The sequence below is a fragment of the Neofelis nebulosa genome, chromosome 2, assembly GCF_028018385.1.
Source record: "Neofelis nebulosa isolate mNeoNeb1 chromosome 2, mNeoNeb1.pri, whole genome shotgun sequence".
NCBI classification, from domain to species: Eukaryota; Metazoa; Chordata; class Mammalia; order Carnivora; family Felidae; genus Neofelis; species Neofelis nebulosa.
In genome coordinates this window covers 14,601,808-14,619,920 of record NC_080783.1, presented here as the reverse complement: position 1 = coordinate 14,619,920, position 18,113 = coordinate 14,601,808, and positions in this window count along the sequence as shown.

The window sequence follows — 18,113 nt, the reverse complement described above, 5'->3', positions numbered from 1 at the left end:
ATAAATAAATAGTAATAATAAATAGAATTTGAAGAAACTTTGGGAGGTGATGGAGATGTTTCTGGCATAGATTGTGGTGATGGCTTCATGGGTGTATACTTACCTACATACTCATTCAGTTGTATGTATGAAATGTACACAGCTTTTCATAGATCCATCCTACCTCAGGAAAGTGATTTTAAAAAATAAATAAATAAAATGGAAGTAATCACTAACAGCACCAAATGCTGGTGAGAATGTGAACCAACAACTCTCGTTCATCACTGATGGGGGATCCAAAATTGTACAACCACTTTGGAAGACAGTCTGGCAGTTTCTTTAAAAAGTAAGCATACTGAGGCACCTGGGTGGCTCAGTTGGTTTAGCGTCCAGCTTCGGCTCAGGTCACGATCTCGTGGTTTGTGGGTTCAAGCCCCGCGTCGGGCTCTGTGCAGACAGCTCAGAGCCTGGAGCCTGCGTCAGATTCCGTGTCTCCCTCTTTCTGTCCTGCCCCTTCCCTGCTCGTGCTCTGTCTCTCTCCCTCTCTCAAAAATAAGTAGACATTAAAAAAATTATTTTAAAAAAAGTTAAGTATACTGTCCTTCAGTAATCGAAGGGGTACACAAACTGTATATACAGACAACAGACGATTATTCAGTACTAAAAATAAATGAGCTGTCGAGTCACGAAGTCATGGCGGATTCTTAAATGCACGTTACTAAGTGAAAGAAGCCAATGTGAACTACGTACTGCGTGATTCCAACCATACAACATTCTGGAAGAGGCGAAACTATGGGGATGGTAAAAGATCAGTGGTTGCCAGGGTTGAGGTGTGGGAGAAATGAATAGGCAGAGCATGGGCAGAATTTTCAGGGCAATGAGGATATTCTATATGTTATCATGATGGATACGTCTCATTATAAATTTGTCCAAACTCACAGAATGTACAACACCAAGGGCGAAGCCTAAGGTGAACCATGGACTTGGGGTGGTTATGATGTATTAATATAGGTTTCTCCTTGATTTAAAAAAAAAAAAAAAAAAAAAAAAGAACGTACCATTCTGGTGAGTGATGTTCCTAATTTAGGCGGGAGGCTATACCTGCATCAGGGTAGGGAGTATATGGAAAACACCATAGATTTTGTTGTAATCCTGAAAATGCTCTAATAAGATAAGTTCTTACAAAATAGTAAAATAAAACGAGGACAATAACATCCACCCTACAGGGTGGCTGTGAGACTAAAGGAGAAAACTATAAGGGCGAGCTCCTTCCATGGGGCAACATCCTCCCCTCGGAGTGCCACCGTTACAGGAAGTACAGGCAGCATTCTCCAGGAAACTAGTTCTCTGGGTTGTTGGTAAGTATTTTCTGGGAAAATGTTCCTATATTCAAATGCTGCTATAAAACACCGAGTTAAAAGGTCTCTTCACCGGGCGCCCCGGTGTTTCCGTCGGATAAGGGTCCAACTCTTGATTTCGGCTCAGGTCACGATCTCACAATTTGTGAGATGGGGGCCCCACGTCAGGCTCTGTGCTGACACCTCGGAGCCTGCTTGGGATTCTCTCTCTCCCTCTCTCCCAAAATAAATAAATAAACTTAAAAAAAAAAAGCCTCTTCACAATTGGGGTTTCCAGAGCCTACAATAGAATAAGATGCACTGTGACTTTAAAAAAAAAAATTTTTTTTTTAATCTTTATTTTTGAGAGAGAGACAGACAGACAAAACGCAAGTGGGGGGGAAGGGAAGAGAGCGAGGGAGTCACAGAATCCGAAGCCAGCTCCAGGCTCTGAGCTGTCAGCACAAAGCCTGACACCGGGCTCGAACTCACAAACCATGAGACCATGACCTGAGCTGAAGTCGGAGGCTTAACCGACTGAGCCACCAGGAGCCTTGTACTGTGACTTTTAAAGCAGCTTTCAGCACAGGACCTTATTTTCTTGAATATCTTTTGCAATGACTTGGATGTGTCACACCCTGGGAAGCACTGGGATAAAAGCAGCAGATCCCAAGGACCCCTGGTAAACACTCGGCAGAAATAACCATCAACCCACTCACTCTCTGGAGGGAAGTGGGTGTGACGAGGGAGGGGCAGGCGCTTCCGAGGAGAGGATTCTGAGGCTAATTCCAAGAGGCCAAATACCAGAGCAGGTACTGGGCCACATGGAACTGGGAGGGGAATGCAACCAGGGAGTCTGAGGTCAGAGGTCAGAGGTGGAACCCCCACCTCTAAGAGCCCCGAAGTTAAGAGAAGAGGGAGAATGGAGGAGTGTTGAATACAGGGTATCAGAGATGGGGGGCAGCTCGGTCTTGCCTCACAGCAAGCTTCATGACCATGAAACTGTGGCCCACGCCCTATCTTTGACTTGGCATTTTCTTTTTTTTTTAATGTTTATTTATTTATTTTCAGAGAGAGAGAGAGAGAGAGAGAGAGAGAGAATCCCAAGCAGGCTCCACGCTGTCCTGCCAGCAAGTGGGGCTTGAACCCACAAACTGAGATCATGACCTGAGCTGAAATCAAGAGTTGGATGCTTAACCAACTGAGCCACCCAGGTGGCCCTGACTTGGCATTTTCTATTTGGACCAACGGCAAGGTCTTTCAGAGGCAAGGACAGATCAGATGATTAGGAGGTTCGCATGGATTTGTCGATGGACAGAAATGGGTCAAGGCAGGTGCAAAGCAGCTACGTCTTTTGGAGCAGCGAACGTGTAGAGGCCCATAAAGAGGGCTGGGGGGCGGGGCTCCAAGCAGGATGGTGCAGAGAGGAACCAGAGATGGGCTTCAAGGGTGAAGAGCTCATTTCCCCGTGTGGTACAGGCTCAGCTGGAGCCCGTCGTGATTGTTCCCATTTCTAGCTCACAAGTTCACAGAGGAGCCCCGTGTAGCACCTGGATATCTCCAAGAACATCCAGAACTCTGAAGCACCTGAAACAAACACAGCCCCATTCCTCTCTTGTCCTCCTCCTACGTTCGAAGTTCCATTCTTCTGTTTGGAACATATTCTTGGCCATTTTTTAAACCATCATGGGCCAGGAATTTGGTCTTTCACTCAGCTGTTTCTTTGGCAAGTTCCTTAACACATTTATCATCCACCCACTCACCAGTATCACGAATCAATTTATTTTTTGACTGCAGAATGGATATCTCAGGACGATGTCACTGCAACAGATCAATCCCGCTCATTCAAGTCCCCATAACTGGGTTCAACTAACATCAATTGAGCACTTTCTAATTTTTGTTAACGTTTATTTAGTTTTGAGATAGTGAGAGAGAGAGAGACAGAGCACGAGCAGAGGAGGTGCAGAGAGAGAGGGAGACACAAAATCCAAAGCAGGCTCCAGGCTCTGAGGTGTCAGCACAGAGCCCGACACGGGGCTCGAACTCACGAACCGCAAGATCACGGAGATCACTCACTAACCAACTGAGCCACCCAGGCACCCTTAATTGAGCGCTTTCTAATTGTCCGGCATTGAACCAAGCTTTTAGAAGATTTATTTAATGTAACTCCCGCAAGAATCTTAACAAAGGGGAGGGGATTCGCCCCCACTGCCCCCTAGTTTTACTGATGAAAAGAATTCAGAAGTTGGGCAAAATCCAAGGTCCCATTGAGAGTAAGTGGCAGAGCTGGGATTCAAACCAGCTCCAACTCAACAGCCTTGAATATGACATTGAACAAGAAACTCTAGCCTAACCCCAGCACTAAAGTAGGAATCTGGAGATGCGGAGTCCAATTCTAACTCTGCAATTCGTTACCTAAATGGGAAAGTCACTTGCTGAAAATAAATTTATTTTAAATTGATTTATAATACAGACAAGGGGTTACGAGATGATCGTATTCAAAATCCCATCAACTGTAAGTCTGTAGTCCTTGTGCTTGGTGTTTCCAAATTGAATCCATAGATAAAAGGGTAACTCATGGCATTTTTCTTCCTGAAAATATTTGCAGTTAAATGCTCTGGATGTTTTTTCCCCATTCATCCCTTCGAGGCAGTCTTGGACATTTCGCTGGAGCCCTTCCGTCCCTTGCCCTTGCATGCCCAGGATTCGTTCCCCTTCTCCAAAGTTCTCTCCATTTCTTTGTGGGCAATTCCTACTCTGCCACACGTGGCCCCGGGCACAGTCTGGGTAGTGGGGGTGCTTCTGAGCGGCCACTTCTTGCTGTTGGGTTCTGTCTTTCCCCAGGCTGGTTTCCTGTGCTGCCCATCAGTACGGTGTGCTCTTGGATGACCGGCCAGTCATTTTCCCTCTTCTCCTTTTCCTTCCTTTTCCTTTCGGTTCTATCACTTTTCTTTCTGTTCCTTCCTCTCTCACTCTTTTTCTTTCTGAATGAACGACTCTTTTGAAGTTGCCTTCGAACTCACTTTATAACTCCCACAAGAAAACCAGTCTCATCAAATTGACACGCCTTATTTTCACCTAGATGGTTTACACCCAAGCCAACCCTCCTCCACAGTCACCAGACCTGACATCCCAAAACTTCCAGGTATCAAATTGCTGGCCAGTGATTCGAAGTCAGAAGATTTGGCCGGAAGTCCCAGTTCTTCCTCCTAATACCGAGGTGCCAGGCTCAAGTCGATCACTTTCTGTGCCTCAGTTTTCTTAGCGGCAAAATTGGAACAATACCTACTCAGCAAGTAAGAACACAAACAGCTTTCACGTGGTGGGAGCTCCGTATTCATCCAGTTATCAAGTGGCTGAAAATGTGGCATTCCGGAGGGGCGTTCCGGAAGAGAATTCCCATGTGGGTGAGAGCAGTGGCAGCAGTCTGGACTAAGCGCACATCTCTTCCGCATGAGGCCAGTGTTCATTTGGATCTCAGGCTCTGGCATTGCAGCTTTAAAAGCGGCCAGAAACTTAGAGGCACCCAGAGTGGCTGCTGAGCCCGGTTCTGCTGAACCTCTCACCTGAGCTGGCTTTGTTCTTCCGGTTGTGCCCTACCAGCCGTCGGGCAAGTGAGGGAAGAATGAATGCTCTGTGGTTGTTTCCTTGGGACCAGTTCTGATCTGAACTGGGTCCCCCATGGATCTCTTCTAGCCCAAGCTAGTTGCTCTGTTTCAAGCTCCTTGATTCTTGTCCACGGACATAATTCGCTCCAAGTTCGTTACGTATTCAGGTGAGGTACTACTAAGTAAGAGGTGAATGGACGAACAAAGAAATGAATCAGCGGACAGGCTTCCCATATTTCCTGGATCTAAAACACTTGGACAATGTGTGCTCCTTATGCCACCACTATGCAGCCCTGATTGTGATTGATTCCTCTTTCTTTGTGTGGGAGGTATCCGGCCCGAATACAGTCTCATCGCATGGAATCATGAAATGAACTCTATGAAGCTGCTTCACGGACTCTATTTTCTATGTGACCGTAAATGGGAGAAAGAGGGGAACATAGCGAAATAATCACCGGAAGTATTGTGCCTCCACATAACTTCTAGAGTTTTTGGTTGTCTGTCAAATGAGGAGAGGCAGAGGTAGACAAAGGCTAAGCCAAATATAAACCAAGCTAGCATTCTCCATGAAGGCACATATTTTTAAACGTGAGTGAAAATAATGGTAGCTTAATAAATACAGCACGATATGAGGATAACAGATATAGCAAGGTGTGTTTTTTTTTTTATTTCTTTTCAAGAAAAGGGAACCAAGAAATTGTAGACTCAAGTCAACTCAGCATCAGGAAACTACTATGGATTTATTCACGGCCCAGTCATGAAATAAAAACCTGGCCCTGTTTGATGCCAGACTGTGAGCTATGGGCACAAAGAGCCAATCTTTGCCTTCCCGGGCTCCTCAGACTGTAGCGGGGGATCTGATGCCTATCTTGACCGTGCCAACTGTGTTGGCAGAATGCAGAGGACGAGGCACCCTCCTCGACCTTGGAAGGTCCACGAGGGTGACCCGACAGATGAGAAGATGTCCTCTGGCACACGATGGAAGATGGAAATTTAGGGAACCCACTGCGTGCCAAGCTCTCTTCGAAGATGTGCTCTAGGGGCTGGGAACACGAGTCCCTGCCCTCAAACAGCATACGTTCTCGTGAGGGAGAAGAGGGGGAAAGTAAATGCATGAATACCTACAAACACAGGTAGATAAATAGGCAAACAACCGAACAAAGCACTGGGATAATTGCGAAGCAGGCAAGTGTTGTCAAGAAAACAAAACGGGACCATGGGGGCAACGTGACAAGGGTGGGGGAGACAGGTTGCCACCTAACTGGGGTGATCTGTGAAGGACTCTGCGGAGGGGACACAGAAGTTGTAGTTTCTGAACATGCAAGATTGCAGAAGAAAGCGCGAGGGCATCACACGGTGGGGGCACAGGCGAATGAGGGATAGAGCACTCGGTGAGGCTGGAGGGACTGTGGTAACACCCAGCCCCACACCAGGGAGCTTGAACGTTATCTTACGGGCACCAGGGACCCACAGCGGGATTAAGGACAACGCAGGACATGGATCTGACCTGTAGCTCAGCTGTGCTTTGTTCAATCACAAAGAAATGGCCCGGGCAGAGCCTGGGTTCAGGAATTCCTCCCAAATCTTCATTAGAAAGACAGACACAATCAACACTGTCTCTCTCTCTGAAAAGAGCAAACAATGTGAATGATAGCTGATGTCTTTCAACAAAAATGTGACCCTGATTATATTCCTGGCCAAGGCTCTGAGGCCAGATTCTTAGAGAAATAACCACAAAAGTTCCATGTAATTATATATATTATAATATATACATGTAATTATATATATAATTATACATATTATATTTATTACGTATATAATTATATATTTATCTATGTATATATTATAATTCTATATTTATCTATGTATATATTATAATTATATATTTATATATGTATATATTATAATTATATATTTATATATGTACATATTATAATTATATATTTATATATGTATATATTATAATTATATATATATTATATATGTCCTTCAGAAGGACATATAAATCAATTAAAGAGTATGGGAATCCCACCACCCACCCCATAGTCTGCAGAATGTAGAGGAAGGGGCCCTGGGAGCTGCCAGGAAAAAGAGAAGCTTCCTTAAGTGAGGAGAAAAGAGTGGCCTGAGCTAGAACATGTTCCCAAGTGACCTTGTGCATAATCTCCCTACTACAGAGGGTCCTAACAGCCTGGGTATCAAGAGCCATCAGGGTCTACTTCTTTCTTTTATTTTTTTTAATGTTTATTTATTTTTGAGAGAGAGAGAGAGACAGAGCACGAGTGGGGGACGGGACAGAGAGAGAGGGAGACAGAGAACCTGAAGTAGGTTCCAGGCTCCGAGCTGTCAGCACAGCACAGCCCCAGTGCAGGGCAGAACCTACGAACCCTGAGATCATGACCTGAGCTGAAGTCAGATGCTTAACTGAGCCACCCAGGAGCCCCAGTCAGGATCAACTTCTTAAGCCACGACCTCCCTACTCAAGGCAGAACATCACGAAGTTTTAAAATGTGCGGCTTATAAAACATCTGCCCTGAGCGTTTAGGAGTGAGAAAGGCATCTGTGAGCCCGGAAGTCCATAAAGCCTTCCTCAAAAGGGGCCAAATACATAATCACAGACCCGTGGCCCTGGAGAGGCATCACTTTAGTAGTGGAAAAATATCCTCTTACGCGAATTACCTACTAGTTGTGGAACTATTCTTCTATCCCTGGACACGGAGATTGTTCCCGGTCTTTTGAACTACTGTAAGACCACCGCAGAAATCACCCTCGTTCATGTAGGTTTTGCACGTTTGGGGTTATTTCTAAGGTAAGGTGGCTGTGCGAAGGGCCAGGTGGTAAAAATGTCGGGCTTTGTGAGCCACGCGGTCTGTCTCCTCTTCCTCCCGCTCCTTCTCCTTCCTTTTCTTCTCTTTCCCCTTGAAATCTCTTTAAAACCCTACAGACCATCATTACGTTGCTGGCCATACCAAAACGGGTCACAGGCTGGATTTGGCCCACGGACCACGTGCCAAACTCTGCATTCAATTCTCAGAGTCCCCGGGTCAAGGGATACGATCATTACGGTGTTATTTATACACACTAACAACCTCTTTTGTAGCAGTCTATGCTGGTCACCTGTGTCATCCGATATTGGGTATTATGTTTGGCTTTTCTTTTTCCGCTAAATATAATTTGAATTTGTGTGCGGGATTTGCTAGGAATTCTTACTCACTTCTTTAAACATGCCAATCTTACTGAAACTCTGAAGAGGTTTGGAAACGGAGCCCATAACCCTAGAGAATTAAAATGCCTCATGATGCCTTTTATTTCGTTTTGTTTTCCTGTCCTGTGGAGGGACAGCCTCGCCAGGTCACCTAAGGTATCGTGTCACATCAGACCCTCAGCACGCTGAGGATCTTATGCTCCGGAAAACGTTGGCCTGTGGCCTTTCAAATGTGTGCAGAAAATAAGCTTTATCATTTGGGGATTATCCTGAATATGTCAAAGAAAGACTATTTTAAACCTGTTTGTGATTAAAGTTCTTCTTCTTTTTTTTTAATGTTTATTTTTGAGAGAGACAGAGACAGAATGCGAGTGGGTTAGGGGCAGAGAGAGGGAGACACGGAATCGGAAGCAGGCTCCAGGCTCTGAGCTGTCAGCACAGAGCCCGACGCGGGGCTCGAACTCACGAGCCGCGAGATCATGACCTGAGCCGAAGTCGGACGCTCAACCGACTGAGCCACCCCGGCGCCCCGTGATTAAAGTTCTTATTTTGTCAGTTTGCCCTCTTGGCCTCCGGGGTGATATTAGCCTCCTACTTGCTTTGTCTAGTGAAGCAAGAAATTCGTCCTGGCCAGCTGCATGCCCGAGGCCCCAATCACTGCTGCTGGGGGGGGCCGTCAGGAAAGGACGCCTTAGGGGAGAGGGGAGGAGGAAGGCCACCAGGGGAACACATCCCAACCTATTTGTCATAAAGAAATCCTCTTCCGGGGCTCCTGGGTGGCTCAGTCGGTTAAGCATCTGACTTTGGCTCAGGTCATGATCTCACAGCTTGTGAGTTTGAGCCCCCAGTTGGGAGAGCTTGAGCCCCACTTCTCTCTCCCTCTCTCTCCCCCTCTCTCTCTCCATCTCTCTCTGCGCCTCACTTATTTGTGCCCTCTTTCTCCAAAAAAGGAAGGAAGGAAGGAAGAAATGGTATTCAAGTGCAATCTCTGTAATCAACTCACAAAATGCTGACTCGGTTCCAGTCCCGCCCCAGAAAGCTCTCTTAAACAACCACAAACCCTCTTCCCAACAATACCATTAGGAGAGCTCTTCTGCTGCTTCTCAGAGAGATCCAGAAGAGAAGCCAGAGACCGCGGTTACCATGTAATGAACATTTCCTAGGTTCCTGACCCTGTCCTGAGCACGGATGAAGAAACTGAGGCAGGCAGAAGTTACCTGCCAAAGTCACACAACAGGCGAGCAACAGCATCGGGGGAGGAGCTCTGAGACTCCGGGTGCAAAACCCACCTTGTTAATCAACTCAGGGATTCTGGGTGCTAATTTCAAGGGTTGATAAAACAGACTGTGAAACGACATTTCCCTGGTCTTAGAGCACTGGCCACCTGTGCCCTCAACTCCCATGCACGTCTGTCTGCGCTTCCCGCGCCCTGGACGGACTAGTGCTAGATGGACAAGCTGCCCTGGGCGGACTTAGACCCCCCAAATCGGGAGAGGTGCCAGTTATGGATACGTACCGTTTGTTCGCTTCATTTCCTTCCCGTGGGAACATGGAGATACCTTTTGTGTCAAAAGACACACAGCGGAGAGTCTTTACCACGGCCATGTCCACACTGGCTCTAGGCACGTAATCCCAGTAAAGTGGAAAGACCCACTTGTCACAGAACCCATTGCATTTGGCCTCCCAAACATCTTCTGGACTCTCCTCCTTTCTGGTCTCCTTATTTATTTATTTGCTTGTTTATTTATTTATTTATTTATTTATCTCTTTATTTATTTTTGTTTTCTTGAGAGAGAGAGAGAGAGAGAGAGAGCATGAGTGGGGGTGGGCCAGAGACAGAGGAAGACACAGAATCCGGAGCAGGCTCCAGACTCCGAGCTGTCAGCACAGAGCCTGACGCAGGGCTCAAGCTCTCGAACTGTGAGATTATGACCTGAGCCCAAGTTGGACTCTTCACCAGCTGAGCCACCCAGGCGCCCCCGTAATTATTTATTTTCACCTACCATCCTCCCGGATGATGGCATCTGAATGGGTGGCATGCTGGGAGTCCCCACGATGATTTCCTAGGACTCACGGGGCTCGCATGCTGTTACAGCTTATTGCGGTCAAAGGATGTAGAATAGAATCAGCCAAGGGACGAGGCACATGGGGTAAAGTCCAGGAGGAACCAGGTGCAAGCTTCTCAGTGTCCCTCTCGGTGGTGTCACACGGGGACACACTCAGTCCTCCAGCAGCGATGTGCCAAGGGTACCAATCAGGGAAGCTCCCAAAGTCATGGTGGCCAGAAGTTTTATTGAGAACCAGTCCTGCTGGTATGCAAGGCCCATGCGACTGATCCCACGTACTCATGCTCCAGCCCTTAACCCAGAGCAAAAACAAGCGTTCGCCATAAATCACTCTGTCAGGATAAACTTACCTGGCCACACTGGTAAAGCATGGTTCAAGTTCTCAGGCGTGCAAAAAAACCGCTCTTATCAGGCACAACATTCCAAGGAGCCCGAGGTTATTCCCCAAGAGCCAGCCCATTCTGGAGGCAGGTTTTTATTTAGAATGTGAAGGGTTGAGCACCCCAGGCCTGTTGAGTTAAACCTTTCCTGTTCACATTATGATCAGAGAAAAAGTTATACCTCCTAAAATGATCTCTTCCATAATATCAAGGAATAAAAAGGAACAGTGGGACCTTGAGTCTCCAGGCAGCTGTGTGGGGGGGATGTGGTGGGTGGGCCAAGGTTTCCACCTTCTTCCTTCCACCTGAGTAGGAAAAGTGTGATGTGTTTATTTATGTAACAAACGTCAAGCAGCTATCGAGATAGCAGCGTGAATCTCAGAGCCTCTGCCCCGACGAGCTCACAGTCTCGCAGAAGGGGCCCCGTGCTGTCAGTGTGTGGTCACATACGGATAAGCCACAACGTTCTCAGCTCTGTAGCATCCCACATAATCCATCGATCCTGGGGAAAGGGGGTAATGGACACAGTCTCACAGGGTCTGCCACCTGAACTGGGGACTGGCTGGTGACCAAGAATTGCCAGGTCAACAGGGAGCAGGGCACTCTCAGAGCAAGAAAGAGAAAGGTAGGATATTTCGGGTCAAGGGTTCAACACATGCACTGGAGACAGGATTTGCAAGGTGCCTTGGGGTTTCTGGACCATCGTCCTGCGAAGGTTCCTTTCCTAAGTCCTCTCCAGAAGGGAAAGTTTGTAAGGCTGATTGTTACCAAGTAGTTTATGACAGAGTTTCCCCAACCTTTTTATGTCATGGCTCTAATGAAAAATTATCCAATTTGGCTCTCAGACCTCCTGTACAATGGCTGTGCATTCTAAATTCTTGTTTTACTACTTTTCCATCTATAAACAGGAGCGTGAAATGAGATTCAATAAATAAGGAATCTTTAGATTGGCCAGCAGAAAATAATCATTTTCTCTTCTACCGCTCTCTGTTCCCCCATGCTTCCTCATCTGTTCTAAACTTAAAAGATCTTGTTAAAATAGAAACTGCTTTTCTTGTCCCTTGTGAGTACTATCTTCGCTAGGTTTCATGTGAAACGTAATTGGTAGTCAATCATTCCTATGGCAAATACCGCTTTCTGCTACAGTAAGCGTCTGTAAAAGGTGTTCTTTCACTTCGGTTTATAAATGTGCCTTCATAGCTTTCTTTTCATATAGCTTGAATTTGTGCAGATCTTACAGAGGATCCAAAAAGCAGGCCAACTCATTTTCATAGCAGAGGGCAGAGGAAGGACATGAAGAGACAGAGAGGGACTAGCACATCACTGCCTTCTACTTCACGAGGCAGGAAACATTATTGAAAAGGGAACTTCCATTCTAACAAAAAGCCACACCCTGGGATAATCATGTAGCAGGGTCATCATCCACGTGACCCAGTTAAAAATATAAAAAAGTACTGGGGTGCCTGGGTGGCTCCGTCGGTTAAATGTCAGACACTTGATTTCGGCTCAGGTCACGATCTCACGGTTCATGCGATCAAGCCCCATGTTGGGCTCTGCACTGATAGCATGAGGCCTGCTTGGGATTCTCTGTCTCCCTCTCTCTCTGCTCCCCCGTTCGCACTCTCAAAATAGTTAACTTAAAATAAAATAAAATAACATAAAATAACATAAAATAAAATAAAATGAAGTTAAGTGAAATGAAATAAAATAAAAAGTGAAGTGAAGTGAAATGAAATGAAATTAAAAAAAATAAATAAATAAAATAAAATAATAAAATAAAGTGAAGTGAAGTGAAGTGAAGTGAAATGAAATAAAGTGAAGTGAAGTGAAGTGAAATGAAATGAAATGTAATGAAATAAAATAAAATAAATAAATAAAATAAATGTATTGAAAGTACTCATCTTTGGGTAGAAGTAAATTCGTCTATGTTTCAAGAAGTTATTCCTCTGTCCACGACCACATCAGCAAACCTTGTGGCTCTCTTTCCTCACCCCGGTTAAGAGTTGACGACAGGTCTGCCACCAGATGAGTGGCCCCAACATAAAAGCTTTGTGTGCCCCTCACGGAAGTGGTATATTGAGTGAAGGCTGGCCCGGTCCCAGCCCACTAGGTCTCTTGTTTCTTCTTTTTTTTTTTTTTTTTTTTTTTTTTTTTTAATTTTTTTTTTTCAACGTTTTTTATTTATTTTTGGGACAGAGAGAGACAGAGCATGAACGGGGGAGGGGCAGAGAGAGAGGGAGACACAGAATCGGAAACAGGCTCCAGGCTCCGAGCCATCGGCCCAGAGCCTGACGCGGGGCTCGAACTCACAGACCGCGAGATCGTGACCCGGCTGAAGTCGGACGCTTAACCGACGGCGCCACCCAGGCGCCCCTCACAAGAAACAAAACAGATCCATATGGCACCAATGCTAAGTGCTCAGTTTTAATTTTAATCACTTTGCTGCTATCACAGAAACAGCCGCGGCCAATTCGTTGCCATGTTGCATGGAGTCTTATCACTAAGCTTCCAGTCAGCAAACATGTATTGATATTTTAGTCTCTGTCGGGCACCACTAAGGGCACTGGGGACCCAGCAGTAGGTGAGATTGAAAGAGTCACCTGGAGCAGTGCCACCTGAAGTTTTGGGATCCAGTCATACAGCAGACGTAGAAGATTTTAGGGGCGCCTGGGTGGATCAGTCAGTTAAGCATCGGACTTCGACTCAGGGCATGATCTCACGGCTCATGGGTTTGAGCCTCGCGTTGGGCTCTGTGCTGACAGCTCAGAGCCTGGAGCCTGCTTCGGATTCTGTGTCTCCCTCTCTCTCTACCCCTGCCCCATTCATGCTGTCTCTCTCTCTCAAAAATAAAAACATTTAAAAAATTTTTTAAAAAGAAGTAGAAGATTTTAATGTTATTTCAGAACTTAAGACAATCCAAGAGATAGTACATACCCTCTTGGCCAAAAATACACTATTGAAGGGATGTACCCTAGAAATGGGCAGACTGCTCGTTGGCCTCATAAACTTCTTATGGTTCTTCAAAAACATTCCAGTCAGGGAGTGTTAAGGAAAATGTACCTTTTTATTTATTTTGAAAGAGACAGAGAGAATGTGAGTGGGGGAGGCACGGAGAGAGGGAGACAGAGAATCCCAAGCAGGCTCCTTCAGGTCAGCGTGCAGGGCACGACCTGGGGCTTGAACTCGCGAACTGTGAGATCATGACCTGAGCCACAATCAAGAATCAGCTGCTTAACCCACTGAGCCACTCAGGCGCCCCAGGAAATGTGCCTTTTTAAAGGGGAGGTTTTCATAGCCTGATCCAGTAAGTGTTAGTAATTGTGTTCATGTATGCAATACCCTGACAGGCCCTTTAGGAGAGCCCAAAAAGTGATCTTTCTCTCTCTATTTTCCTCATACACACACACACACACACACACACCCATATCCTGCTCTCTCGCATTTTTCAGCAAGAGATAAGACATGTATTTAAATATTTACAATAGAATATTAAAGCAGCAAGTGCCCCGTGGGAAGCTATGTAATGCAAAGGGCTTGCAGAGAAGGGGAGGAAGGGTGGAAGGAGGCGAGAGCCATAAAGAAAGGGACACCTTGGGTTGTGTGTTAAAGAATCGGGATACAATTGGCGCAAATAACGCTTCAGGTGAAGAAATAAATGGAACAAGCCTCAGCAAAGAAGAGAGAGAGAAACACACTGACCTGTGTTATCAGAGTGTGGAATATGAGACTTAAAAAATCCAGAAGTGGTCAGATCATGAAAGGTCTCAAAAGTCAGACTAAGAAGCGCATCAGCCACCGCAGAAGCGCAGGGAAAATTTAGTACAGGGGTCAAAAAGAACATGTCCCCTGGGTAGGCGAATCTGTAACTCAGTGACGGGGGCAGATGTAATGGTGGCACCCTCTTCCAGATAATTAGTTGCTTGTATTAGCTCTAAAGGGGCTACTTTTTTCCACTACCTGAAAAGAAACGTGTTTACACATATCTTGATCCTCCTGATGGGAGCCCAGGATTGTTTCCTGCTTCGGGGTGGGCTCGTTGCTGAAACAAACAACCTCAGGCGTTCCGCGGCTTAACGCAATTGTTTGTTTCTGTCGCAGGTAAAGGTCCAGTGTGGCCGTTCTTCCCCGGTTGGCTTTCCTGACCACCTTTTTCAGGTTCCTGCTGTCTCATGGTTCTGCCTTGTCTGGATGCTGTCGTGTTTTCCTTCAGGTGTAAACAGGGAAAGACGGAAAATGGAGGGTCCTGTGGGGGAATGTTTGATGAGCCAGACCTGCGGTGGGGCCTGTGTTATTTCAACCCGCATTCCACCGGCCGCGATTTCGCCACGGGTAAACCACACTTCAAGAGAGGCTGGGGAATGAAGCCTAGCCTTGTGCCCAGGAGGAAACAGGAAATGATTTGGTAAATGAACAGCTGGGATCTGCCTCATTTTCAAGCGGGGTTTGGTTTCATCCAGCACTGGGGCCTCACAGCTCACAACCAAACGCGAAGAAAGGTCTTTTTTCACAGTTAGGTACAAACAGTGTTGAAACGACAAACCTTCATTACACGCAGGAAACAGTCACTGAATTCAGGGATTTTTCCAGATGATCAGTCCCTTTGATTCAAGACCAGCAGAAAACAAACAAACAAAAAACCCCAAAGAACAAAAACAAAACTATTCCTCCTCTGTTCTCCCTTCCCTCTGAAACATGTAAGATCTCCCACCTCTAAAATTCGACAACACTAATTCGGCAATTCACCCTTTACCTGTTACAGCACCACCTTTTTTTTTTCTACTCTTATAATGGCATCCCTTATTTAAAGTGCACGCAATGTACTTCATTTGTATCATTTAAAAGGGTGAAAAACATGTTTAAATGTCATTAGGCTTGTAGTTCATACCAGGAAAACAAGCTCATCAGATACTTTCATCAGGTAACACCTTTGATCAAGACAAGGTTTAATTAAACAAATCATTAGCTCTGAGACTTGATCAAAGCGTAAATGTTAATGCACTGACTACTCTCGTCTTCTTCGTATAATGAGCAGCGCAGACTAGCTCACTTCCAAAATCCCATCTGACTCTTAACTTTCCATCCATTCCAAAGGGCAAGGTTATGGGCCTTTTCAGCGGTACATCCGGGACCAGCATAAAGGTTCCCGGTTTCTAGTCCATTCTGATGCTCTGACCACAAATGAGGATAGTCTTGTGGCTCAAACAATCCCATCAGAGTTGTGGCCCTAGTCAGTGAGTAGTGATCGACTTGTTAGCTGAAAATCTATATAGAGAAAGATTTTTAAAAATCAAGGCATTATTTCCCACCGATTCAAAAGCTCCCAAGAGTCGAAATTATATTTGAGTAGTATTTGGATGGCTGCCTCAGAAAAACAACTTCAGGGAAATTTAGCAATTATATATTTTGGCTTCTACAATTTTGAATATAGAACACACTGACAGAAGGCAGAAGGCTGGAAGAAGTGTCCACACGTAGCACGTTCTAAACTAATGACTTAGTCTCATTTTTACTTTACGATTTATCATTCTGGAGGCTGTGTAGGCTAAAGATTTAAATTTTCTTCCAACTTAATAGGTTCTATGCCCTTATTATATTTGAAGTAAAGTTTTCAATGACTACAGAAAGAACGTGAAAATTGCTTTCTTTACAACTGTTACTATTTTCATATGAGATTAGGTATTCCAAGTAGAACATAATTGATTTTATTCATTCTTCTTATAATATACTTTGGTTTATTCATTCATCCATCCGTTGTGTCAGTTTTGGCTTTTTTTCCCCCAGTTTTTATTTAAATTCCAATTCGTTAACATGCAGTGTAATATTAGTTTCAGGTGTAGACTTTAGCGATTCAACATTTAGATTCAATATTTACATACAACATCCATCACAAGGGGCTCATCACAAGTGCCCTCCTTAATCCCCATCACCCATTTAACCCTTCGCTCCCCACCTCCCCTCTGGTAACTATTAATTTGTTCTCTACAGTTAAGAGTCTATTTCTTGAGTTGTCTCTCTTTTTTCCTTTGCTCATTTGTTTTGTTTCTTAAGTTCCATGTATGAGCGAGATCATGTGTTGTCTTTCTCTGACTCATTTCACTCAGCATAATGGCAAGATTTCATTATTTTATGGCTGAATAATATTCCATGAGATATTTTTTCAACTTTGTATATTATATGTATAATATAAAACCTTCTTTATCCATTCATCTGTTGATGGACATTTGGGCTCTTTCCATACTTAGGCTATTGTAGATAGTGCTGCTACAAACATTGGGGTGCATGTAGCCCATCAAATTAGTAATTTTGTATCCTTTGGATGAATACATAGTAATGAAATTGCTACATTAGCCACAGTGCGATTCCTGATAAAGTATCCTTAAAAACTTGTTTCCAGAAATAAAAAGATGCCTATTTCTAAATCCAGAAAACCATAATTTAATCAATTCATTGTACAGTTTCTCCAAAATATATTTACTCATACATAAGTAAAAGTAATTATATTTTAAGATGCTTTTAGAAGTTTGATTATTTTATTGAATGAAAACTAATGTTCCAATACTTCCAATTCTGACTGCATTAACTTGCAAAGTTATATCATCATACTTTCATTTTTCAATTTGGTTTTATACCATTCTAAAAACTGCTAATGACCTAAATTTGTTTTCAAACTTCCTTTTCGGATCACAAACCCCTGCAAGTATCCTAGTTCTTTATTCTTCACATTTATATCGTCTTAAATTTTATAGATATTTTCCCACCATAATGAAAATTCTGCAGTATGTGAGTTTGTGAGCTCTTTTTATTATTAGCATTGACTTCCAACTGACTTTCTGAGCTACACCTGGTACTGTTCTAACTTGGAATGCTGCTTCTTACTTGATAATTTGTACGTTTAAAATGTTAATCTTGGGGCGCCTGGGTGGCTCAGTCGGTTAAGCGGCCGACTTCGGCTCAGGTCATGATCTCGCGGTCTGTGAGTTCGAGCCCCGCGTCGGGCTCTGTGCTGACAGCTCAGAGCCTGGAGCCTGCTTCAGATTCTGTGTCTCCCTCTCTCTGACCCTCCCCCGTTCATGCTCTGTCTCTCTCTGTCTCAAAAATAAATAAATGTTAACATAAATAAATAAATAAATAAATAAATAAATGTTAATCTTGTGTGTAAAAGGAATATTTAGTAGAAAGAGGCCAGCATGATTTACTTGATAATATTTGGAAGTAAATAAGACATTTATGCTGAAGAAAAGGACTTATGAGTTTGCTTGATTTTAAATGTGAGATAATCCTTCTCTTACTTCAATAGTAATTTAAGCACTCCCCCCCCCCCAATTTTTTGGAAGGAGAGAAAGATTTTTAATGGCCCACACTTTGCTAATTACTGAAAAACAGTCATTGGCTTATGTTACTTACTTCCCAGAGCATCTGACTGGACTTCATCCAAAATTCCAGAGACCATGTGAAAGAATACGGTAACATTTACCAATGAAGTTCATTGATTCAATCTCAGAAAAGTAAACACAGTTCCTCAGTGATGTTTCCTAGGT